The following is a 27,573-nucleotide window of genomic DNA, read 5'->3' as shown; positions in this document are numbered from 1 at the left end:
TAAATTTAAATTTTTTACTTTTTTATTAATTTATTTTGATTTATCAATAATCACTTCCAAAAGCTTTTGAATTTAAAATTTTTCTTTCCCTCCATCCCCCCTCCCTCCCCAAGATGGCGAGCAGTCTGATATAGGCTCTACATATACATTCCTATTAAACATATTTTCACATTAGTCATGTTATAAGGAAGAATTAGAACCAATAGGAAGAACCACCAGAAGAGGAAGCAAAACAGAAGAAAAAAATAGCAAATAGTTTGCTTTGATTTGCATTCAAACTCTATAGTTCTTTCTTCGGATGTAGATAGCATTTTTCTGGATGCCCTTTGATTGTATCAGAGGATAGTAGATTTAGAGTTTTTGTGAATCATTTCTAGCCATGGAGATGCCGGGTAGCCTTGGGTAGACCTTAAAACTAAAGAAAACTTATCAATTAACGAGTATAAATCTTGAGTAACAACATTGTGTTATATTTATCTTTATTGACAAAGGGACTTGTTCATTAATAAAACATTTTCAGATAATACCATCAATAGATTTTAAAACTTTCTCAGTACATGAAATATTATTTTTCTTTCGTTATCTCTCTCATAGTGTCTAATAGTTTGCTTTTTATGCTGTGAATGCTCAATTAAAATGGGTAAATTAATTGGGATTTCAGTTCGTTTCCAGATAATTTTATTTTAGGTCTTTTAATTTATAAAAATCTCTTTTCTCTCCCTCCTAGAAAAAGCAAACAACAACAAACAAAAACAAAATCTAAAACCCTTGTAACAAATGTGCATAGTCAAGAAAAGCAAATTCCCCCACTGACCATGTTCAAAAAATATATGTGTCTCTTTCTCTCCCCTGTGTCATCACCTCTTTGTCAGGAGGTGGTTGGCATGCTTCATCATGGGTATTCTGGAATTGTGGGTGGTCATTGCGTTGACTAGATTGATTGATTTTCTTTCAAAGTTATTTGTCTTTACAATGTTCTTGTAGAGATTTTACTCCTGGTTCTGTGTATTTCACTCTGCATCAGTTCATACAAACCTTCCCAGGTCTCTGAATTTGTCCTTTTCATCATTTCTTATAGTACAATGTATTTTTACATGCATACACTATAATTTGTTTAGCCATTCCCCAACTGATGGACACCTTCTTAGTTTCCAATTCTTTGCCAGCACAAAATGAGCTGCTACAAATGGTTCTGTACATAAGAGCCCTTTTCTCCTTTTTTTGATCTCTTTGGTGGTATCACTAGGTCAAAGGATATGTGTAGCTTAGTACCTTTTCCAGAATGGGTGTATCACTTCCCAGCTCCACCAACAGTGCAGAAAACAGTGACCTGTTTTCTCACAGGTCACTCAACATAAGATGTTATATTTTTGTCAGCTTTGTTACTCTGATTGGTGCAAGGTGGAACCTCAGAGTTTCTTTAATATGCATTTCTTAAATTATTAGTGTTTTGGAACAATTTTCTTATGGATATTGATGGCCTGGATTTCTTCCTTTGGAAACAGCTTGTTCATGCCCTTTGGCCATTTATCAATTGGAGAATAGCTCTTATAGATTGGAATCAGTTACTTATAGATCTTGGAAATTAGATATTTATCAGAGAAATTTGTTACAAAAATTTTCCTTCCTATTCTTCACATTTATAATTTTGATCATTAATCGTTTATTTCCCTCCATCTTACTCTCCTGTACATTTTCTTTTTTGCTTATCACCCTTCTTTACAAAGAACAATAGGATGGTAAGCAAGAAAGAGTGTGATTAGCTTTCCCCCCTCTTCCTTCTCTCCTGTTTTCCTGTTGAGCAAATTTATTTTTGCTTCCTCCTGTGCATTGCATGTGCATGCACATGTGTATGTGTATGTTCTACCCTCTTTTGACCAATTCAGATGAAAATGAATTTCTGGTGTTGCTCAGTCCTCCACCTCTTCCTCCTTCTTTGAATAGCCTTTGACTTGAACACACCAATTATGTGAGAGAATTTTTTATATGCTTTCTCTCCCACCTTCTTCTCTGATTTGTTCCTTTCTTCCTCCCTTTCCATTCTTCTTTTAAGATCATCAAAACACCATCAAGTCACTTCTAGGCCCTCTGCCTCATTTAACTCCTTCCATGACCCTTGATGATATTTTAGGGTTCTGAGCAGACACTTGTGTCACCTTTCTTATTTGAATGTAATCATTTCACCCTGGTTTGTTGTTTAGTCATTTGGTCGTGTCCAACTCTTTGTGATACCAGGAACCATCCCATTCATGAGGCTTTCTTGGCAAAGATACTGGAGCGTTTTGCATTTTCTCTTCCAGTGGATTAAGGGAAACAGAGGTTAAGTGACTTGCCCTGGTCACACAACTTGTGAGTGTCTGAGGCTGGATTTAAACTTAGGTCTTCCTGATTTCAGGCTCAGCTCTTTATCCCTGAGGGATCTAGTTGCCTCCTCACCCTTGTTTAATCTGTTCTTATAGCTTGTTAGTATTTACCTTTTTATATTTCTTGACTCCTGTATTTGAATTTCAAAGTTTTACTCAGCTCTACTCTTTTCATCAGGAATGCTTGGAAGTTCTTTATTTCATATAAAGTTTATTTCCTCCCTTGTAGAGATTATATTTAATTTTTGCGGGAGAAGTTAATTGGTTTTAAACTTATTTCATTTGCATTTTTTTGACTATGCCTCCTTTGTTGTGATTTTTTTTTTGTTTCCTGACTGCATTCAGTATTTTTTCTTTGACCAGGAAGATCTTGATTTTTTATGTTGGCATCCTTGAGAATTTTCCTTTAGGGGTTTCAGGAGGTGATTGATAGATTTTTCTATTTTCACTTTGTCCTTTATTTCTAAGAGATCTGCTAAGTTTTCTTTTATTATTTCTTGAAATGTGATGTATTGGGTTTTTTTTTGGTCATATGTTTTCAGGTAGTCCCGTGATTCTTAAATTTTCTCTTCTTGACCTTTCAGTTCATTTATTCCTGTCATGAGATAAGATGTTTTCTTCAGCTTTTTTCAGTCTTTTTGATTTGGTTTTAATATTTTTCATTGTCTCATAGAGTCATTTACTTCTATTTGATCCATTTTAATTTTCATAGAGTCTTATTGCTTGTCTAAGGTTATTTGTACCTCTTGTACTGTTATAATTCTCTAAGTCTGTAGTGCATTGCTCTCATTTCTTTTCCAGTTCTTTCTAGCTCTTTCATTTTACTTACAAAATCATTTTTAACTCTTCCTTTTTAAATTCTTGCTTCATTTCTTCCAGGAATTTTGGGGTAATTGTGTCCAAGCATCGCTTTTCTTTTAGGCATTGCTTATAGGTGTTTTGGAGTCATTTTATTCTTTTGGATTTGTGTCTTGGGCACCCTTGTCACCATAATCGCTTTTTATGGTGGGATTCTTTTTTTCTTTACTCATTCCTCCACATTTATTTACCAAATTGAAAGTTTGTTTTAGGGCCAATCTCTGTGTACTTCTGGAGAAGGAGCATCTGAGTCTTGCTTGTATCTTTTTTGTATTCCCTTGGGTCCTATTTTCTTGGGGATGTTGAGTGCTATGTGCTTTAGGAATTTCAGGGGTAGTGTAGGCTGTGGACCTGCAAATTTTCAGCATACTCAGAGTTATCTGAGCCAAGGATGATTGTAGCCCTTCTGGTTTGAGCTTCACAAGCTCCTGACCCCAGTTTTGATCTTGACAAAACAACTGTGGGACTGCCTCTCGTTGGAGCGCTAGTAAACTATCACTGTCAACTAGCTGGGATGGACTTCTTCCCTGATTATTGCAGTGAAGGTATCAGACTGTGTTTGGGGCTGCATCTGAGACTTGACCTCTCCAGGATCACAGCTGTACAGTTGCTCCTCATTTTTGTTCTTGATCTTGGCCCAGTACACTGAAGCCTCAGGTCCTGTGACTGCTCCATGCCCTGGACAACCACCCCCACCCCCTGTCCCCCCAACACCCACGCAGCCCTGGTACTCAGCCTTATTGCACTGACAGAGCTTCCTGTTGCCGCATTTTCCTGCTCCCTGAACAATGTTAGGCCCATCGATGGCTGGATTCTGTACCTCTTCTTGCCCTAGTGCACATCTGCAGGTTCCAGTTCAGTCTTTGTGCTTCAGGCTTTGCATGGGAATCCCAGCTGGCCCTGTTTTCCTTGTCAGCAGGCCATTTTTTTTTTTTTGTTTGTTTGTTTTTGTTTTTTTTTTTTTGGTGAGGCATTCGGGGTTAAGTGACTTGTCCAGGGTCACACAGCTAGTAAGTATCAAGTGTCTGAGGCTGGATTTGAACCCAGGTCTTCCTGACTCTGAGGCCCGAGCTCTATCAACTTTGCCACCTAGCTGCCTCCAGGCTGCTTTCTTCTAGGCCTGTTTGGGTTAGAAATGGCAGTAGATCATTTCCTTTTGTATTCCCAAGCAGAATTTGTCCCAGTGCCCTTGCTAGGTCTTTGTGGAGTAGTTATGGGAGACAATGGACTCTGCTCTGCAGCCATTTTGTCTGGTCACTTGATTGTAGTGGCTACATCGTTGCCTATGAGAGACCTGCCCTAGGGAGTACCATTCATTGCCTACCTACTTTACTTCCTAAATCAGTGATGACTCCTCTAAGCATGGTATTTTGGAAACTGCCTTCAATTTGGAATTGGACAGATTTGAGTTCACCTTTTGTTTAGGATCTGTGTGGTCCTGGGCAGCCCACTTAATATGTCTGAACTGTTTACTTTTCTGTAAATGGAGGAGGTTGGATTAGGTGGTCTCTAAGGTCCCTTCTGGTTTTAAATTCAGTGAAAATTATGTCTTCCAGAAATATGTCAAGCTTTTCTCTTTACATATGTAGGAAAGAAAATAGATTTTGTATCTTCCTAATAATAAGCCCATGGCTCCCCTGTCCCTCATCCTTTCAGCTAGGAAGTGGTAGGAAGTGGTAGTATAAAGAAACAATAGCACTTAGCATGTTTTCTTGCATGTATAAATGTCTTAAATTTCTTTTCATAAGATAACCCAATCGTGAATGGATAAAGATATCATGATATCGTATTTATGCTCATGAGGAGATAGATACGACATTTTTTAGTCTGGGTCTGTGATTTCATTGATTTAAATAGTTCCCTAATGAGGAAACTCCTACTGTTGCTGATCAGTACTTTCTTGGCAACTGTATGGTCTTAGAGAGGTGTTTGGGACATTGACACTTGCTCAGCATTGTATAGCCAGTGTTTATCAGAGATAATGTTTCAGCCTAGGTCATCCTGAGTTCTAAGGTACGTCTCTCTATACCACACTATGCTGCCTTATGTGAATACATAATTTAGTTTAAAATGTACATATAATTAAAAATTAATTTACAATCACATACAATAGATTTGTGGTATGTTTATATATAAGTTATATAACATAAATAATATGGGTATAAATATGTTCTGTATAAACATACATTTAATTATATGCATTATGTATATACATATATAATGAGTTCAGTTCTGGTCATGCTAAGTTTAAGATGTCTATGAGACAAACAGTTTGAATTGTCCAATAAACAGTTGGAGATTCTAGACTGAGTGGGAAGAGAGTTTAGGACTTTGACAAATAAGTCTGAGAATCATCTGCATAGATGTAGTAGTTGAAACCATGGGATCTGATGAGATCACTGAGTAAAATAGTAGGGAGGGACAAGAGAAGAAGACCCAGAACACAGTCTTGGTGATTAATGGATGTGATCTCAATGAGAATCTAGCCAAGGAGATTGATTAAGAATAGTCAGACAGGTAAGAGGAGAACCAGGAGAGAGTCATATCATGAAAATCTTGAGAGAAGAGAGTGTTAAGGAGAAGAGGGTGATCAGCAGCATCAAACGTTGCAGAAAGGTCAAAGATGAGGATTGAGAAAAGGCCATTAGTTGGGGCTTAAAAGATCACTGGTAACTTTGGAGTGAGCAATTTCTCACTTCAGTGATAAAGTTGGAACCCAGACTCCAGAGAGTTAAGAAGAGAGTGAGAGGAAAGGAAGTGGAAGCATCTATTTAGATATCTTCTCAAAGAGTTTAACTGCAAAAGGGAGAAGAAAAGTCAGACAAGTAGCTTGCAAGCATGGAATAGATCAAGGGAGGGTTTTAAAGATGGGTAGAGATAGGCATGTTTGTAGGCAGTAGGGAAGCATCCAGTAGATGGAGAGAGATTGAAGATAAGTCAGAGTAGGGATGAGTGATCTGCTGGAGCAGTTGGGATGGAATGGAATTGCTTGTGCATGTGGAGGGGTTGGCTTTGGCAAGGAGAAGAGTCAACTTGCATGATGAGGAAGAGGGAGCTCTTAGTGAATGACCTCGTTTTTTTTTTTTAGTGAAATATGAGGCAAGGTTCTAGCTGAAAGGATGAGGGACAGGGGAGCCGTGGGCTTATTATTAGAATTGAATTGAGAAATTAAACCTTAATTACTGTATTGAAATAATTTTTTGAAAATCTTGATTAGAGTATGAGATTCTACTCCAAACAAAGACAACAAAAATGAGCTTCATTGCATCCTTAAGAATGAATTTGTTTCTTGTGTATTCTCGTTACTTATCTATCATGTGGTGGACATTGGATAAATGTTAGGCCTTTTAAAAAGTGTCATGTCTCAGAGAGTAATTTATTTCTTTTACATATGCCTCTAGGCTTGTGTTCACTTTTCCTAAGTTTTTTAGTGAAAGCGAGTTCATAACTTGTTCTCTGTGTATCACAAGCTAACAATGACAAAGAATGCCAGTATGCTATTTGAAAAGATGGAGCAATGGTTTAAAAAAAAAAAAAAAGGATATTTCAGACTCATTGAGCTTGTAGGCCACTAAAACCGACTCATCTTTTTTCTCATGAACTATCATCTAGTGAAGCTTTTTCCTTTCCTGTACGTATAAGATTGATTTTTTGAACATAAGTATAGAACTTTACATTTATCTTTAAAATTTAATTCTATTTGATTTGGTGCATAATTCTCACTGGTCAAGATTTTTTTTTTTTGGTATCAGAACTGTATTTTAGTGTGTTAGCTATCTCCTAGTTTCATGTCATCTGCACTTTTGATAAGCCACTTTTATGGATTCTGTCTTTACTTATTAAGTCTTGTGTGGGATCAAACTTGTAGAACTCAATAAAGAAACCCTTTCATTAGAAGAATAATGTTTAATCAGGAAAAAATGCAAAGACTTAGAATTAGATGGTTATGGGGACACACAGGAAGAAATGTTGAAGAAATCATAGACTACAGCTATCAGGGGAGTTAATGAGTACAAGTTCTTTTAAAGAACATGGAATATTAGCCTGACATATTGAACACATTAAATAATTTACAAGCCTGAAGTGCTGTTTGTAACTACTCTCTTATAATTTTGTAATGTGCCAGCATGATGTCTAAGGCCTTGCTGGCTGACTGGAAAAGTTTTGGAACTCAGTTACCAACTTGTGATCCCTATAATGTTAGGCTTTTTTTGTGGAGCTGAAGAATAAAATAGTAGTTCTCATGTTTTTCTTTTTCATCTAATATCCATGTGCCCATATTTCTGTGGTATTCCTTCATTTCTGCCACAGAAATTTAAATTCTTTGAAAATAATTTCCAATAAAAAAAATTCAGTGTTGAGTGGCATTGGTTTGACATTTTGTAGTTTGTTTCTCTGGACATTCTCTCCAATTAATTAAAGGTTCAATTTCTTTTCCCCACAATACTATGTCTAGAGCTTTCATGGCGGGCAGAATGGGGCAGTGTTAATAATAGTGGGGTAAAATCCTTGCTTTGCCACTTAGTAGTAGTGTGACCCCATGCAGGTCGGTTAACCTCTCTTGGACTCAATTTCCTAATCTGTTTTTGGACTGACCCTTCCCATCATGTTTTTGAAGTAAAAACTGAAGCGTGGGTTACATTAGCTTTCTTGTTCTCCATTTGAGTTGTAATTCTTCCCTTTCCTCTGCTACTTTTAATAAGGCAGGGAACTGTCTTATTCCAAAGAAGGCATTGAAGTTTGATTTTCCTTTCCTTTCTTTCCCTGGGTAGGTGCAGTGCAGCTCCAGTATCATGTCTGAGAATAAACATAATGAAGATACTGTTTGATGCCCATTTATCCTCATTTTGGGGATGTAACTCATTTTGAGATTGATTGATTTGTTTTTAAACATCTAAAGATCTGTTTGTCTGAGACATTGTATTGTTCAAAACCGTATTTACCTCTTGAATAAGAAACATTTTTTGTTCTGTTTTAAAAGCATAAATCATCTTTTAGTTACCTTGTGTGTGAAATTGTGTATTATAGTTTTAATTGCTTTTCTTTTGATTAGTGAATAGAGGAAAATCTAAGGGTGGTATTACATTCTATTTCAAAAATGACATTAACTTTACATTTTTTATAGGATGAATGGATTTTGTAATAACTCAGGAAATAATTGCCAGTATTATCTAAGTTGTAAGGATCCAACTTTAAACAGAATTAAATAACTAGACCAAATTTAAGGAAGACATCTGTTCTTAGACACTCAGTCTAAGATCCCAGTTCTTTGATTCAAAGTTCTTTGCTCAGACTGCTAAGTCTTTCTCTTTTTGCCTTTTAATACCTTTGAATTGGTTCTGGTCATGTACAGATTATAATTTTAACACATGGTATCCATCATCAGCCTGTTTTATCTTGGCAAGGTGGGATCTCTTTTGTTCCATTGAAAAGGGAGGGGGTTCCAGAAGCTCATAGGATTTGGGGGAAGAGATCTTAGACCTTAGTCAAGGACCTTGTCTAACTTCTTCACTTACAGAGAGAGGCCTTGAGAGGTGAATCCACTTATCTAGGTAAGTCACACAGGCAGTAAGTTACAAACTCAGGATTTGAACACAGATCTTCTGATTTTCAGTCTAGTCTTTTTTCCACCACATCATTATTATGTGGCTTTACCTATTTAGGGGTTTCTAAGTGATGAAATTGGAGGATTTATAGCAAGATATAATTCATTTTGGCCTTTTGGAATATTTATTTGAATTTTTAAAAAATTCTTTGCTTCTAAGTTTATCTGTATTCTCTATGAGGGAAACTAAAGAAAAAGGCAGTCAGTTTTAGAAATCTTTTCTTATTTGTCATCAGCCAATTATTCTTTATGTCTGCTTAAAATGTGTATTGACCATAGTTATATGTTGGTGTATATAACTGCATTGTAGAAGGAAGTATAATGCATGAAAAGCAACAGAAGAATTAAATTTAATAAAACTTAAAATAAAGCTGTATGTAATAGAGATTCACAGTTCCATAACAGTGCTCTTTTTCTGTTCTTTTTCTGTGAAAATATTCATATTAAAATCATAATAAAAATTTTAAAATGGAAAGACATAGGAATTTATGCTATATAGTTCCATGTAGACAGTTTTTTTTTTTTTTAATGGGAGGTAAGGGATAGGAGAAAAAGAAGTTTGGAAAGCCCACTTCTGCTTCTGCATTGCTCACATTCCTACATTATGTTGGGTGAGGTAAATAGGATTATGGGGTGATGGAGGAGGCAAAATTGATGGAGGTCTGAATCTCTTTTCCAAATAGGTTATTTGTGGAGGGGTTAAGTGGTTAGATAAAGGAAGGGGACAAGACTTAAAAACTGTGTCAGTATCTTTAATGTTCTAGTTCATGCTGAGTGAGAGTGCCTTTCAGCTGGAGACCAGTTAATTTGCTAATAAACACAGGAGATAGGGTCACTTTCTGGAAATTTTTGCTCTTGAGACCTAGAATTTAAATTTATGCTCCTTGGTTACTGAAATGTGACCAGTTCTGAAAGATCATTGTAGTAGAATTGTTTTTTTATTAATTTAATTTTTAATTTTTAAATTATTAAATTCAATTAAATCAATTTTAATTAATTTAATTTAAATTTAGTTAAATAAATAAATTAATTTAATTAAATTAATTTAAATTATTAAATTTATTTAATTAAATTAATTTAAATTATTAAATTTATTAAATTAAAAATTACATTATTGCTGCTTGTATTTCATTTTCTACCTTACCAGGGTTTTCCTAGCTCTACAGAGTGCCACATGAGTTAGAAAGTTGTCTAATGTGTTATATCACTAAGAAGCACCACTGTTTTTGAAATGATAATCATGTTAAAGGTAAAACCATTTACATAATATTTTATAGTCATTATATAATTAATTACTAATACAGTTTGTTTGGCATTGTTGCAGTTTGCAAGCAAAGAAGCTTAAGTGGAATAATGGTTACTTAAAAAAAAGATGAGAGTGAAGGTAAAGGCGAAAGGCTGAAATATTTAAATATATTTATTTTCTTGGAAGGCATCATAGCACTTTAGTGGTCAGTACCATATGTTTAAGAAATTGGTTCACAAAAATCTATGTATGTCCATTCTGTAAAAGTAAGTGATTGTCTTAACTATTTTTTTTTGACTTTTGGAACCAATTTGTATTTTTCTTTTTTCAAGAGTGCTCTGGTTTTGAATGTGAACAGCTGTTCAAAGTCTCATCTACATAAACAGCAATAAAAAAGTTTGGTTTTTAGATGAAGTGGTAGAAACTTACATACTTTCCAAAATATTTGACTCTCATAAAAAAGTGTTCTCTTGCTCGCTCTCTTGCTGTCTCTCTCATTCTCTCTCTCTCTCTCTCTCTCTCTCTTGCACCCACACACACACACACGCACATTCTCTCTCTCTTATTCTCTCTCTGTAGTAGCATTTTATGTATTTATTTTAAAATGCTTCTTGAACACAGACATTTCTGGCTTTAGTCTGTGGACCAGAGATTGGCCAGGAGAGAAAGAATCCATGTCTTGTGATCCTTCTCCCTGAGAAATCTTTGGCATTGCCCTTCTCCTATTCTTTACTGCCCTCAAAAGGGGAAAAAACAGAAGTGAACTGAGGTGAAAATATCTGATAACAAAAGGGAGTACTCCTATTTGAAAATGATCTTTTTAAGAATTTGTTTAGCTGGTCCACCTCGTGAATGTTTTTTTCACTTTCATTAGTTGCAGATCATATGATTTCATTGCCTGGATTTCTGTAGCTATTAGGGTATTTGGTGGGAAAATGGCGTTTTGTGATACATAGAAAAATATGAAAGCTAATTTTAAAATTGGTTTATCTAGAAGGACATGCAGCCCTGTGAAAAAGACAACAGGAACAAAATTTGCCACACAGCTAAGCATTTAAGCTCTGTGTGTAGAACACTGTACAAAATATTGTATCACCGTAGCCTTTTGTCTTCTCAAGAATATTTTAAACTCCCTAAGGACAGAGAATATAGTCTCACTTTTATTTCTTTTGTTTTTGTATTCTTCATGACCCCATTTGGGGTTTTCTTGGCAGAGATACTGGAGTAGTTTTCCATTTTCTTCTCTAGATCATTTTATAGATGAGGAAACTGAGGCAAAAAGGGTTAAGTGACTTGCCCAGGGTCACACAGCTAGTAAGTGTCTGAGGCCAGATTTGAACTTAGGGAGATGATTCTTCCTGATTCTAGGCACAACACTCTATCCACTGTGCCACCTAGCTGCCCTCCATTTCTTTTGCATCCTCTCTAACTTCTAGAATAGTAGTAGTCTTAATAGACTTAATACCAGATCTGACTCTGGTAGATACTTAATAAATGATGAAGAATTGAATATGGTAGGGATACCTGCCCCCCCCCCCCGCCCCTCCAAGGTTCTTGGACTCCCAGAGGCTTCTGATGAAGTTGAATGGAGGTCTGCTCCACTTTTCGCTGCTGTTGTAGGAGGGCTTGCCATCATTGCTTTTTGATTATTATTGACTAATATAATAACCTCCTAACTAATATGCTCACCTTTGGTCTCTCCCTTTTCCAATCTGTCCTACATATAGCTGACAGAATGGTATACAGAAGGTCTTCAGAGTCATTTTGTTGACCTCATTGTTGTATGCCTGTGAAACCTGAAAAGTCTGTCAGTGCCATGCCAGAAAACTGAGCCGCTTTCACTTGAATTTTCTTAGGAAGCTTTTGAAGATTACCTGGCATTATAAGGTACCAGACATTGAGGTCCTCTCTTGAGCTGAACTGCCAAGCCTTCAAACTCTACTGCGTAACTCTGATGGGTTGACCACATAACCAAAATGCTAAACCCATGTTTACCCAAAAGACTATTTTACTGAGAATACACACAAGCTAAGCACTCACACAGTGGTCAGAAGAAGTGATACAAGGACACTCTCAAGGTCTCTGTGAAGAACTTTAATATCAGTTGTGAGACATGGGAAATGCTGTCATGGACTACTCAGCCTAGGGTGCCAACATCAGAGAAGGCTCTGTACTCCGTGAGTAAAGCAGAATGGTAATAGCACAAATCCAGAGATGTCTCCATCCCAAAGATTCTAACAAACTACTTGTGCCCAGCCTGTGGTCGAGCCTTCTAAACTTATTTTGGACTGATCAGCCACAGCCAAACACACTGTACCCTGATCCCAACATTGTGATATCATTGGTCCTCTTCAAAAACAAAAGGCGAACAACAGTACTGGAATCAGAGCTCTGAACATATTAGAATGTATTTCATAGTCATTATCATGATATTTATGACCCTCTATGACCTGGCTCTACTTTTTTCTTCTTTTTTTATATTTCTTTAGCCAAAATAGAATACTTATTGTCCCTCTAGGGATTTTGAATTTTTTATAGTGTCTGAGTCTGAGCAAGTCACTTACCTTCTGCCTTGGTTTCTTCAATTATAAAATGAGGGTCATGATAGTACTTACCTCCCAGGGTTGTTGTGAGGATCAAATGAAATAATTGAATGAAATGATATTGTAAAGCACTTAGCACAGGCCTGACACATAGCAGGTGCTTAATAAATGTTTATTCCCTTCCCTTTCCCACCTATATCCATGCATTTTGCTTATTTTGTTCTCTCCCACTTAGAAGGCCCTGCCTCCTTATCTTTTCCTATTAGTTTTACCTTCAAGACTTAGTTCAAATGCTTCCTTTTCCAAGGAGCTTTCCTGACACCTGCAACTTTTTTTTCACCCTTTTTGGTGAGGCAGTCAGGGTTCAGTGACTTGCACAGGGTCACACAGCTAGTAAGTGTCATGTGTCTGAGACTGGATTTGAACTCTGGTCCTCCTGACTCCAAGGCTGGAGCTCTATCCACTGCACCTCTTAGTTGCCCCCCCCCTGCAACTTTTACCATCTTTCCCTGTTCTTTACTTTCATAGCACTTTGTAAATCCTTTTATGGCACTACAAATTAATTATGTATTAATTATTTGTATAAATCTTTTTTCCCCTCTTAGATTGTAAATTCTATTAGGCGGACATGGGATTTTATTCATCTTTGTTATTCACTACCGTATCTAACACAGCACCATGTACTTCTCTCCATCATTAGAGAGATTGGGGAGGAGGGAAGAGTTCTCTCTGTTGACAGAGTTGCTTCTTTGATTTTGGTTGGCTGTTTTTCTTTATTATGAGGGACGGTTCGGTGAGGCAGTGATAATACCGAGAAATGACTGTTTAAAAAGAAGGCATCAATTTTTTTTTTTTTTAAAGAAAAGCTACCTACCAAAAACCTTTACTGCAAAGTAGACATTCTCGTTCAGGTGGTTAGAAGTTGTTGTTCAGGCCAAGCTGCCGGATGCCACCTCAGGGCCAGGGCAATTGTGGCTTTGGGATGGTGAGGAGTCCCCCCGCCCCATGCCATGTGCCCCCTGATGCTGCCCCGGCCGGGACAATGGTGAAGTGTTTCCTGGGGCAGAGCGTGCTCCGGGGCTCCTACCAAGTGTTGGCTGCCTTCTGGCAGCCCTCGTTACCCCAGCTCCTACAGCAGGCATGTGCTGAGGGAGAATATTGTGCGTCAGGAGGTGACTCCTGATCAGAATCTGCTGTTCAGGTAGCTTCTAACAAAGACCACCAAGATGCCGCTCTGGGCAGAACGCCTCTTTACTGCTGATGTAGCCCACTCAGTGTACATCCTCGAGGGCTCTATTGTGGACCCACAGAACCAGACCATGGACCACTTTCACCTGGAACATCAGCCATGCCCGGCTGATGGTGGTGGAAAGATTTGTTTACTATGCGAATCCTGAAAACAGTGGCTGGACTGAAATCCGAGGGGAGACCTGGGTCTCTTCCAGTTTCTTTGGGGTGTCCAGAGCTGTACAGGAGTTTGACCTAGCTAGATTCAAAAGTAATGTGACCAAGACCATCAAAGGCTTCGAGTACATCTTGGCCAAACTGCAAGGTGAAGCTCCTAAGACACTTGTTGAAACAGCTAAGGAAGCAACTGAGAAAGGGAAGAAAACTGCTCTGGCAGCTACTGAGAAGGCCAAGGACCTGGCCAGCAAGGCAGCCACCACGAAGCAGCAGCCACAGCAACACTGTTTACAGAAGTCACCCTACTGCTTCTCCTGCAACAAAAAGGCCCTGCTGCCTTCCCAGATCGCCAGTCCCCAAGGCTGAGAAACTTCTTGGCAAGACCTGGCATTGGGCCGGGAGCCCCAGCCCCTGAGCGGACCGTCAGCACAATGTAAGCTCACAGACAGTCCAGCTCTTGTCCCATTACCTGCCCTGTGTCTGAGTTGTAATATATCATTAAAAATCAATTTTCAGTGCTGTCAAAAAAAAAAGTTGTTGTTAGTCATTTTTTTAGTCATGTCCAACTCTTTGTGACCCCATTTGGGGTTTTCCTGGCAAAGATAACTGGAGTGATTTGCCATTTCTTTCTCCAGCTCATTTTATAAATGAGGAAACTGAGGCAAACAGGGCTAAGTGGCTTGCCCGGCATCACATAGCTAGTGTCTGAGGCCAGAACTAAACCCTGGAAGATGAGTCTTCCTGACTCCAGGCCTGGCATTCTTTGCCACCTATCTGCTGGTTGGAAGTAGATACTTTAAAGTAATATGAGACAATTAAAAAAAGCAACATGAAAACAGTCCAGAGTAGCATAAGGAATAAGAAAGTTGCCAGGAAGACTTCTTGAAAGAATTAAAATTTAAACTATATCTTCTTTTTTAAATTTTTTTTCAGTTAGCAAAAATCTGCCTAATTTTTTCTGCCCCATCCCTAGTTCAAAACAAAAGAAAAACAAAGCTCCTATTGCATGTTTAATCAAGCAAAATAAGTTTCCATATTGGCAATTTCATATATATGTATGTTTGTACATATGTAATTGTGTGTTTGTATACACACACACACACACCCCCCTACCTCATTTTGCACTGAAAATCCTACCCATCTTTTATCAAGACATAGGAAGCGAATTTTATCATTAGTGTTCTGGAATTAAGATAGATCATTATTCTGATCAAAGTTCCTAAGTCTTTCAGAGTTGTTTATCTTTACCACATTGTTGTCATTATGTAAATTATTTTCCTGGTTTTGCTTATTTCACTCTGCATCAGTTCATAAAAATCTTTCCATGTTTCTCTGAAACCATTCCCTTTTATCTTTTCCCTCCAGCACAACAGTATGCCGTCACATTTCTATACCATAACTTGTTGAACAGTTCTTCAATTGATGGACACCCCATCAGATTCTCATTCATTGCCATTTCAAAAAGAGCTATAAATATTTTTGTACATGCTTATTTAGTGTTTCTTTTGTATGGAACAGTTCCCTCCTTTAATATCCCCATCTTCTCAGTCTCCTATCCCACTTATTCCCTTTTCTTCCTGTTTCCATGTTCAGCGAAATATATTTCTGTACTCAATTGTATGTGTGTGTATTCTTTGCTTCTTTGATGAGTTCAGATAAGATTGAGATTTGTGTCACCCTTTTACCCCCTCATCACCCTAGAATTCTATCCCTATGTGGAGCTCTCCTCCTCAGTCTTCCCTGGATCTATGATCTCAAACTGGGTAGTGAGCAGTAGAGTTGGTACGTGTTCTTGCACTCTGCATATGTTTAGTTCTGTCCACACTGGATATGGGACCTCTACTTTCTCTGGTGCGTAGCCATTTGCTGGAATACTCTGCCTTCCTAATGAGACCTCATCATTGTATCCACAGACCTCTGTTGTCTGTTTCTAAATGCCAGCCTCAGTTGGAAGAATTACTTATAGTGATTTTTTTTCTCCTTGGATTTCCTGATTAGGAATCAGATTGGTGTGTTTTTGAGATTGTTTGGAAGGATTTTTTTGGAGGGAGTAATTCACTGTACTTCTTTCTAGTACTCCACCATCTTGGCTCCTCCTTGAATTAGTTTTTGAAGGAGATTATATATGTTGTTTGGATGATTGCTATTTTATCATCATGGCAGACCTCAAAGACAGTTGTTGTCATTATTATTTAAAAGTTATTTTATATTTGCAATGTTGGTAATTTAATGTTATTTTTGGATCTTGAACTTGCTATTATCTTCATGTAGAGTATCATTTAGATCTAGTATATAAATCACTAAATTAAATGTGTTACTAATAACAATTTTGCTTTTATACAAATAGAATGAATGAACACAAAATCACAAGAAATGTTTTCTCTTACAATGTGCTCTCGCTGCCCATTAAGTAAGATATTTATATTTCAGAAACAATTGTTGGCACACATTTGTTAAATAGTGTAAATTTGTTTTGGGAAGCTGAGAGTGGGTGAGTGGGGTGAGGAGGTTTGCCTTTTGGTTGCTTCAGGTATCAGACCTTTTCTATTTTTCCTCTTATGTTACATTTGCATTTAAGGTATGGATTGATCAGCATTACTTCATGTGCCATTGTAATGGATGGGTCACATAAAGAATAGCTATGTTTCATGCAGCAACAGTTACCAAGACAAATCTTATTATATGAAGGGGTTCCAAGAATGCTAAATCCCAAGAACTTTTTTTCCAACAGCTGGTTAAAGCTGAGTATATGTAATAGAAGACATCTGGCTGTCTGGGAATTTTTAGCTCATTTTAAAAGTGTAAACACATTAGAAACTGAGTTATTTAATTTATTGTAACATTATCAAGTAATTCCTTGTTAGTATCTAAGTTGACTAACATTTCATCATTGTCAGGCCTCTTTAATTGATATACAGATTTGCTCTCAGTCCCACTCAATATCAGTAGGACTTTTAGGAGGTCATTTTGGAATGAAAAAAATGAAGAAAAAATTATGTGTATGCTGTGTTCCTGGAATTTCTACAAAGTTTTACTCTGATGCCTAATTATATTGTGGAAGTGATGGAGAGGATCTTAAAAGCTATATCAGTAGAGGGAATAAACTCTTGCATACTGAAAATATGTCCGTTTTGTGGTCCTGGTAACGGATAGCTTGCTATCCAGAGATCAGCTTAGTTAAGTAATGAGATCATCTTCAGTAGGCAAGAAGGAAAGGGGCCTGGCAGTACTACATATCAAAGAAATAATCATAAATACAAATCAGAATCATAAAAATTATCTTGAGCTAGTTAAAAAATAGAAAAGTTTATCAATAAAACATATTACATACATGATACCCACAAGCAGTCAAACATAGTGGCAAAATCTTTCATAAACCTAAGTACTCTAGCAACTATAGTAAGGTTTTGAGTAGTTACAATTTGGCAGAAATTCGGTTGAGACTGACATCTCACACCCATATGCACAATAAGTGCCAAATGGATATAAGACCTTGGTACAAAAATTAATATCGTAAACAAATAGGAGCAGAGAAGGAGACACTTTCCATAATTTTGTAGAGAGGAAGACTCCCTCCTCTTCTTTAAAGAGGCTTTTGCCTCTGACTTGTTTTAAGTATCAGCTAATGTCCAACCTTCTGCAAGACTCCTTTCTCCGGCCTTCTTAATCTGAGTGAGACTACACCCAATTTATCCAATACCTTGTTTTTCATAGTTGTTTATAGTCTACCCCCAGTAGATTATGGGCTCCTTGAGAGCAATGACTATTTATTGCCTTTCTTTATATTTCCAGTGCTTAGCACAATTCCTGATGCATAGTAGCCATTTAATAAATGCTGGTCGACTAATTTGACTAACCAAGAGATAAAGAGGATCAGATCAGTTAAAATGTATAATTTTGATTACAGTAAATTGGTGCATTTTTCTATAAACAAAATCAGTGCAGTTAAAATTAGAAGGGAAACACTTAACTAGGAAAATTTTTTTGCAGTAAATTCTGATAAACATCTAATATCTAGGATGTATTTGGAGTTGATTCAAATATTTAAAAATAAGAGCCATTCCTCAATAGATAAATGGTCAAAGGGTACAAATAGGTTTTAAAAAGAAGGCCAAGATATCAATAACCATAAGAAAAAAATAGTTCAAATAGCAAATAATAAAAATGCTAATTAAAACAACTCTAGAATTGTACCTCACACTCATTAGATTAGCAGAGATGACAAAAAAATAGAATTTTAATTGTTAGAGGAACTCTGGCAAGACAGAATCACTAATGCCCTGTTGATCGAGCCATGAAATAGCTAACCATATAGAAAGGCAATTTTGGAACTGTATCTAAAAAGTCATTGAACTATGTATATTACCTTTGACCTAGCAATGCCAATATTAGGTGTATAGCCCCAAAGAAATCAGAAAAAGAAGCAAAGGATAGTATTTATAGCAGCACTTTTTATTACAGCAAAGAACTGAAAAAAAAGTGGGCTCCCATCAGTTGATAATGGATGAAAAAATTATGGTGTGTGATTGTAATGGAATATTGTTGCACCCTAAAAATGATGAAAAGGATGGATTCAGAGAAGAAAGACTTATAGAACTATTACAGAGTTAACTGAGCAAAACCAAGAGAGGAATTTATACTATGACAACTACCTTCTAAGGAAAATAACTGAAAGACTTAAGGACTGTCATCAATGCAATGTCCAATCACAATCCCAGAAATCATTCCTTCCATGACTTGGCAGAGATTTGGGAATGGAGGCCACAGACAATACCTTGTCTCCCCACCAGTTAAAGAAATTAGGAAAACTGAGGCAAGATCAAGCCCAAGTGAAAAACTGTGGCAGCAGCAGCAGAAACAGCAGCAGTGATAGTAGATGATGATGATATAACTACTGACATTTACATAGCATTTTTAGATTGCAGGAATAATCTTATGTATATTACCTCACGTACTCTTTGCAATAAATATGGTCCCATTATCATCCCAATTTTATCTGTGAGAAAACTGAGACTCAGAGAGTTAAGCAACTTGTCCAGGGTCACTTAACCCAAGGCCTAATCTAGTACTTTATCCCCTAAGCTGTGTCACCTCTCCATGCTTCTTTACATGTGGGAGCACCAGGAGCTTCTTTTTCTTGGTTACTGCTTTCTTTCTTGGACTGCATTCAAGTTATTGGCATTTACACTAGTGGTATTAGCAGCAGGACTGAAACCAGAGATGCTTGCAGGTTTATCAAGTCATATCTCAGATGATTTCAATCACTGGGTTCCTGTATCTTACTCTAAGACTAGGAATCTGTACTCCAAATTTCACCTTGGGGAATTTGGTTTCAGATTTATTAGTTTTGTGCATAAGCTATCTCTTCTGATGTTTTTGTTGACTTTTACCCCCTGTCATCCATTTAGGAAACATCTATAGCTAAATTGTGGGGGAAATGGATGGGAAAAATCACCTCACTTGACTCCCAATAAGACCCACTGAAATCACTCAATACATCCTATTGTCCTAAAGGTGGTGGTGTATGGTACAATCACTGTATTCTTGCTTCATAGGTGGAAAGTCTTAATTGTTACTTATTTTGCTATGCTTTTGATTAAATGTCTTTTACTTTAAACTCTGTCCTCTGTTTGCCTAGTAAACTAAAACACATCTTTAAGGGCTCATGAATCGTGGTGTTGAGTGAATGCCAATTTACAACATGCTGTGAACCTGGAGTAGCATTCTGGAATCCATGTGTGAAGGGGCCGTAGACACTATATTCAGTTGAATGCAAAACCTACAAATCATTAGATTATTTTAGGTGAATACCACGTATTGACAGTGAGCTATACCCAGATATGAATAGGAAGAGGAAAATTGGCTGAATTGTATTAGCTGAAAAATTACACAGTTCTTTTAATGACTCCAACTTTTTCCATGAAACATGTCCCTTCTTTTTAGTATCAGGCTTCTTTAAGTATGACTATCTATCATGTACTACCACTGATTCTGAATAATTAAAATTAGGGTTTATGCTAAGGGATGTAGAGAGGTACATGAAAAGTCAAGTAGGATTACTAATCGTATATTTTAGATGACAGATTTTGTATCAGAAATACTTGATGCAAATATTTTTCCCAATTGCTAACTTTTTTTATTCTAATTGTATTGACTAAAAACAGTTTTGATCATTCCTTTTGTTTTTCCAGTGTCAATTATGGATATATTCTCCTCCTTCTGAATTGAATGTTACTTTTTTTAAAAAAAGAAAACAGTGAAGCAAAAATAACTAACACAAAAATCACATCTGAAAATGGAAGCCGTGTTCTGCTCTTGCCATTAATTTCCTGCCTCTCTGCCAAGAGAAGAGAGAAAAAGATTTTATTATCAGTTTTCTGGGGATATTATTGGATTTTCATTTACTTAGAGTTGTGTCCTTTTAGGATCTTTTAATTTACATAAAATGAAAACTGTCCTCACTTGTTGCCTCCTATTTTTCTCCTCACATCTACTTCTCAGCCCCTTTTAAAACTGCTTTCCTTCTCTACCACTGAACAGAGATCGCTGTCTCCAAGGTCATCATTGCTGTCTTTATTGCTGAATCCAAAGACCTTTTCTCAGAATTTGTACTTCTTGACCTCTGTCTGTGTTTAATATTGTTGATCCCACTTCCTGTGTCCTCTCTTCTCCCTTAGTTTTTATAACACTGCTGTGTCATGGTTCTCTTCCTATTTGTTGGTCAGGTTGTTCCTTCTTGGTCTCCTTTGCCTAGGTGTCAGAATGAATAGAGCACTGGGCCTGGAGTAAGGAAGATCTGAGTTCAAATTCAACCTCAGATACTAATTAGCTCTGTGAACCTGGTCAAGACACTTAATCTCAATTTCCTCCACTGTAAAATGGGGATGGTAATAGCACTTACCTCCCAGGGTTGTTGTGAAGATCAAATGAGATATTTGTAAAGTGCTTAGAATAGTACTAGACACATGGTAAGTACTATATAAATGCTGTGATGATGATGATGATGATGATGATATCTGTTATCCAGGGTCTACTTCCTAAATATAAGTGTACCCCAGGTCTATGTCCTAGCCTTCCTTTCTTTTCTTTCTGGGATTTCTAGGTGATTTTATCAGTTTACATGGATTCAACTTTCATCTTTTAAAAAAAATTTATTTTTCCCCAATTACATGTAAAAACAATTTTAACATTAATTTTTTAAAAATTTTGAGTTTCAAATTTTCGTCCTCCTCTCCCCCTTCCACCCCCCCGACAGTAAGCAATTTGATATAGGTTATATATATGTAGTCATGCAAAACATTTCCGCATTTCAACTATTGTCTTTATGTAGTTTAGTTCAAAATCAATATCTTCAGCCTTCATCTTTCTCCAAAGGTATCTAGGTGGCTCAATGGATAGAGCCAAAGACCAATGGGCCTTTAGTCAGGAAGCCAGACGCTTAATAGCTGTAAGGGTCCTAATCAAGTCACTTAAATTTTGTCTGCCTTGGTTTCCTAAACTGTAAAATGAGGATCATAATAGCACCAACCTCATATGATTATTGTGAAGATCAAATGCTATTATATTTATAAAGCATTTAACAGTGCCTTGCACTTAGTAAATGGTTGTTCCCTTCTCCTCTTTGGGAGCTCTAGTCTTGCATCTTCCCATAAACATGTTAAGCCCTTCATATTCAAAACAGATCTCATTATCTTTCCTCTTAAACCCATTCTATCTCCTAAGTCTCCTATTTGCATCAAGGGCAACACCATTTTTCCATTTACTCTGGTTTATAACCTATATGTCATCTCCATATCCGATCATTGCCAGGTCTTGTTGGTCCCACTTAGTCTTCTGATTCTGCTTGTTTTACTCTAAAAAGTTCATATATTTATATGTTTCATGGAACTCCTGAAATTTATATTATTCATTTATTATTCACTAGGGCAGCTAGGTGCTTCAGTGGATAGTGCTGCCTAGAGTCAAGAAGACTCATCTTCATGAGTTCAAATCTGACCTCAGATTAGTGTCCTAATCAAGTCACTTAACCCTGTTGGCCTATTTACTTATCTGTAAAATGAGCTGAATAAGGAAATGGCAAATCACTCCAGTATCTTTGCTAAGAAAATGGCAAATGAGGTCACAAAGAGTTAGACATGACTGAAAAATGACTGAACAAAACCATTCATTAATATGCAGTTACATTATATGCTTAGTTTGTTGAGCCATTCCCCAATTGATGGATGTCCATTTTTTTTTACTGTCACAAAGAATACTGAATTAATTTTGTGCATGTTTAATTTCATATAATCAGACTTTTTTTTGTTCTATCTTTTCTCATATTTTGAATTCTTCAGCAGCCATCACTGTGAAAAGTACTTCTTTTAAATCTCTTATAATTTGTTATGACGTGGCTTTTTATGTTTAGACTGCTTTGCCGTTTATCATTTTGGTATGTGGCATATGATTCTTGTCTAAACCTTTTTTTCCAACAAAGTACTTCACATTTTCCCAATATTTATTATTGATTAAGTGGTCCTTCCATTATTTTTCTGCTATAAAGGATACCAGTTCTTTTTTTATATTTAAAAAAATCATAGCAAGGTTCTTCCATGGTTAAGCTTATTTTAATTTTTAAAAAAAAATTTTCTAACTTAAATGAATATTGTATTATATGAAATACTTTAAAAAACGTTCAACATTCATCAGTAATATTCTGTGGTTTTTGTCATTTATACTATTAATTATGATGATAGATTTTCTAATTTTGAACCATTTTTGTATCCCTACTGTTAATCCAATTTGTTCATTATTGATATTTTTGACATACATATATTAGTTTAGTAGATGTAAAATTTATTAACATTTTTCTACCAGTATTCATTAGTTAAATTGACTCTGTTCACTATAATTTGACAAACATCTCAGTTGCCTATTATGTGCAAGGCATTGTGCTAAACACTGAGAATAAAATGACAGAAATGTAATAGTTCCTGTCTAAAGGAGGTTATGTTTAGCACTTTTTCATTCTTTGTTTTGCATACCAGGACTGTTTGTCTCATAGGTACAGGCCTTTCTTTTATATTATTGAGACCAGTTTTTGGAATATAGGTATTAATTATTCCCTTCCTGTATGATAGAACTATCTGTAAATTCATCTGGATGTTTTTTTCTTTGGTAGTTCAAATTACTTTCAGATATTTGATTGTATATCATATTTAGTTCTTGTTTTAATAATTTGCACTTATAACTTTTGTAGTTTCTTTAATTTTATTTAAATTCTTTTTTTGCCAACATGTAGTATACCTTTTCTTGTAATTCTCTATGTTGTGACTTTATCTTGTTTCTTTTTGATTTACACATTTTGACTTCTCTTTTTTGTGATTAACATTAACTAGGAGTTTATTGATTTTGATAAGTTTTTTGAAAAACTTTTATTTTTCACTTTTATCATCTTTTTTGTTTTTAATTTCATCTATCTTCTGATTTTCCAAATTTCTTTTTTAATGGTTATTTTGGATTAGTGCCAGGATCAAAAGTTTTCTATTTTATTCCTAGGTTATTACTAAGCCATTGAAGCCACTGAAGAATTTTGGGTAGTGGAATGTTAGGATCATAATAATTCATTAAGGAGATTTTTCTGGTACCAACGTGAAAGATGGATTGGAGGGAGTAAGACCAGAGGCAGGAAGACTTACAATTTTAATTCCTTGTATAGTATTCAATGATTCATAACATGATAGCATTACTAGGATAAAATTGACATTAAAGGGACCAACTTTTGTGACATTGAGCAGTTTTGGATTATTGAAAGCAACGCACAGATTCCCAAAGGGAATCCAGGACAATTTCATCCCCCTCCTCAGTTTTGGGACCATCTCATTGTTTGGCTTTACTCCATGTCCTAGTCTGAACATTATATTTTGTACTCTCATTTTTCAGTTGTGTAGGTTAGACCTAGCATTTCTATGGACATTTCTTAGGAGGCTTTTTGTTATATTACGATCATTGCAGTTAGTGCCACTTCTGTGAATTTGGAGAAATTTGACTTTTATATAGAATTTTTTTTTCTGTTCAGAATAGATTTGCAGAGCACTGAGTGGTCACTTTAGGTTTAAGTCTACCTCTTTTCCATTTCTTTTTCTGTCTTGACATTTTATAATGTATTGACTGTCACAATTCATTTTCCCCTCTGAATTCACCTTAATATCTCTCACATTACTAATGTAGTAAATTCTGAGTTGGACAAGTATGGCTGAATTGAGGGTTTCTGTAGGTTGGATAATAGTGGAGGTAGGACTGGAATGGTTATGAAAAGATGCAAAGATTCAGGCATCCTTTCTTGGATCCTCTCAGAGCTAGCACAGGTCACTTTGCCTTTGCCTCAGGGACTCTTTTACCTTGTATTCCTTCCTAAACTTCACTGATTCTTGAATTTTAGCCTGAAATGTTGGGCCATTTGCACTTTCCTGGCCCCTTTACTTAGATCTCCCTTACTTATCTTCTATTTCTTTTTCCTGATACAAATTTGCATCTTTTCCCCCTTCACCTCCTGCTTCCCATCCCATTCCCCTAGAGTTCATTGTATAGGGTTTGTTTACAAGGACAAAGAGAAAATATAAATTCAGAAATCATTGGCAAAGTAGTTAGAAAAAATTGATCTACCTCAATCCAAACTAGGGTGGCCTCTACCACTTCTTTAAGCTTTCTTATGCTAATGTTTCCCCAGACCCAGCCTAACCATCCTCTTTCCCACTAGGTCAAATGGCCTTTGCTATTCTTCCCATGGTAACTTCAAATAAGAATGTCACCTTTTCAGAACACACACACACAATCTGAATTTGGGAACTGTCCAGCTAATTGACCATTTTTCTAGTCTCTGGTTCATTCTCACCTACTCAGCAAATCTCCCAATATCCTGGCTTTTGGCAGTTGCCTAAATTACAGTACAGTCACTTAGCTTTTTAGTCAGTTCTCCTACCAAGTCACTACTGAGGTCAAATTTAACAGTTCTACTCACTTCACAGTCAGAATTCAACCTGATATATGAGTTACTCCCACCATTCATAAATGACAACTTCATTTCTAACAGAGGTAGATTCTTGATTTTGGTTTTGAATATCAGACTCTTATAGGCAGTAAGGAAATTCATTATATGCAAAGCGACCTTTTAGGAAGGTTAATTTGGCAGCAGTAAGTGGTAAATGGAGTTGAGGCACTGAGATGATTTAGAAGGTTAAAGGTTGAATTTTGTTCAATATTTTCAAAGACAGAAAAGCATATTACATTTTGAGTTTGAGTGACCTGTCTAGTAGGACAAGACTAGTAAGGTTCTGAGCTAGGATTTGGACCAAAGTCTTCTTGATGCTAAGTCCTCTACCTGATCCACTTACCACAATGCTGCCTCTCTCTAGAGTAATTCCTTTATTTTATTATTAGAAAGTTTAATTCTGTTTTCAGATAATAGATGTTTATCTCATTTAATAATTTTTGTAGCCAATGGTCCTAATGGAGTGAAATGAAACTCTGAGGTATATCTTATCAGCCCATGTATATTACTCTCCTCCACACTGAAAAATTATTTAAACACTTAAATCTTTATGGTAACAAAAATTGCTTTTGAACCCTACAGTTTTCAAGTACTTAATCTCAAGATTGTAACTGAGTACAGCTTTAATTTTTAATAATTGTAACTGTCAAATTATTTTATCTAAATGGAGAGTTTCCAGCAATTAAATGCAATTTTACTCTAGTTTTAAATAGTTATATTGTTTCTACTTGAAATCTACTAAAATTAGATTCTTATGTTTTAATGTGGATTTATATATACAGCCCATCATGTGTACATGGTCATTTATAAGTGCAATGATAGCATATTTTTCCATGTAAAAATAGGAAAGGTTAAAACTTCATATCTTTCTTAACCTATTCATGCTTGTATATGGTATCATTATCAACTAAAATGTGAATTAGATCATGACTTTTAAAATGTTTTGTCTTCAATTTCATTCAAGAAGCTTTGTATTTTGTGATTTATATTTGTACAGATAATAGAGTTGTAATCATAGGACCATACCATGTCATACTGGAGAGATGCCTTAATGATTATTTTATAGACTACCAGAATATTGTGGCTGGAAAGGAAACTTCGAGGTCATCTAATACTTCCTTTGCATTTTACAGATGAGAAAAGTGAAGCCCAGAGAAATTAGGTGTCATACTTGAGCCTAGTATATAGCTAGTTAGTTACAAAACCAGGTCTTCTGACTTTCAGTCCAAGTCTTTTTTGGTACCACACAACTTCAAATTAAGGAATATTGTAAGGCTTATACATTTAGTCTTTGTCCCTTTCCAACTAATTCTTTTGTTTTACAATAGAGATTAGATGGCTTGTCCATTGTGGTACAGTGTGGGCTTGATAATGACAGAATTGGAACTCCTGACTTCCAACGTTGTTCTGTCTTACACTGTTTTGTCTCTTAGAAATAAGGAGCATCTTCTTAACTTGTTAGGTTTTCTTTGGGCACATAGTGAGACTATTTGTATTTTGTAAAGGGTAGCTTAGGAAGATCATCTTTGTCAAATATTTGACTGTTTATTAAGTCTCCTCCACTAAATTCCCCTCTACCTCATCTTACATCACTCAGACTTCTGCTCCCATTATCTTTCTTGACTCCTGTCTTAGCTCAAGAGGTATTCCTTCTTCTTGCTAAATCCGGTCCCTCTACTGTAGCTTTGATCTCATTTCATTTTGTCTTTTTCAGCAAATTGCCCAGCTACCCTCTCACTTTTTTCTAGTGTTCAGCCCCTCCCTACTTGCTACCTTCTTTCCTGCTGCCTTCAAACATGCCCATTCCTCCTTAATCCTTAAAAAATCCTCGCTTAATCTGACACTCCTGCTAATTCTTGTCTTATATCTCCCTTCCCCTTCTTGTCTAATCACCTTGAAAAAGTCTTCTACACTAGCTGCCTCCACTTCTTTTAGTCCCACTTGCTTCTAAACCTTCTGTGAGCTGTCTTTTGACCACATTATTCAACTAAATCCCATCACTCCAAAGTTGCCAATGTTCTCTCTCTTTTTTTTTTTTTTTTTGACTAGGCAGTGGGGTTAAGTGACTTGTCCAGGGTTGCACAGCTAGTAAGTGTTATGTGTCTGAGGCTGGATTTGAACTCAGATCCTCCTGAATCTAGGGCCAGTGCTCTATCCACTGTGCCACCTAGCTGCCCCTCAATGATCTCTTAATTACCGAGTGTAATAACCTTTTCTCAATCCTTATCCTTTTTTATGTCTCTGCAGCATTTGATGCTGTTGATCACCTTGTCCTCCTGGATACCTTTTACTTTCTATGTATTCATGACACTATTCTCTGCTGGCACAGAGAACTGTTGCCATCTGACTGTTTCTTTTTCTTGCTATTAATTCAGCACTAACCTTGGGTGTCCCCCAAGTCTCTGCATTGGATCCTCAATACATCTTGCTTGGTGACCTCATCACCTCTCATGATTTCAATTATCATCTCTACGAGGATGTTTTTTTATGCACATCCGCTTATCCAACCCTAGTCACTTTAGTCC

General features: G+C 36.3%; 1 protein-coding gene and 1 pseudogene across 2 annotated transcripts in view; both read left to right on the top strand.

Moving 5' to 3' along the window:
* Positions 1-27,573, top strand: part of DYM (dymeclin) — a 559,394-nt gene that overhangs the window by 99,158 nt on the left and 432,663 nt on the right. The window lies entirely within an intron of this gene.
* Positions 13,658-14,385, top strand: LOC114048061 (annotated as a pseudogene).

This window comes from Vombatus ursinus, unplaced genomic scaffold, assembly GCF_900497805.2.
Source record: "Vombatus ursinus unplaced genomic scaffold, bare-nosed wombat genome assembly UNPS02014791.1, whole genome shotgun sequence".
Taxonomy (NCBI): domain Eukaryota; kingdom Metazoa; phylum Chordata; class Mammalia; order Diprotodontia; family Vombatidae; genus Vombatus; species Vombatus ursinus.
Note: the sequence above shows the minus strand (reverse complement) of the source record. Positions and strands in the feature narration are given on the sequence as shown.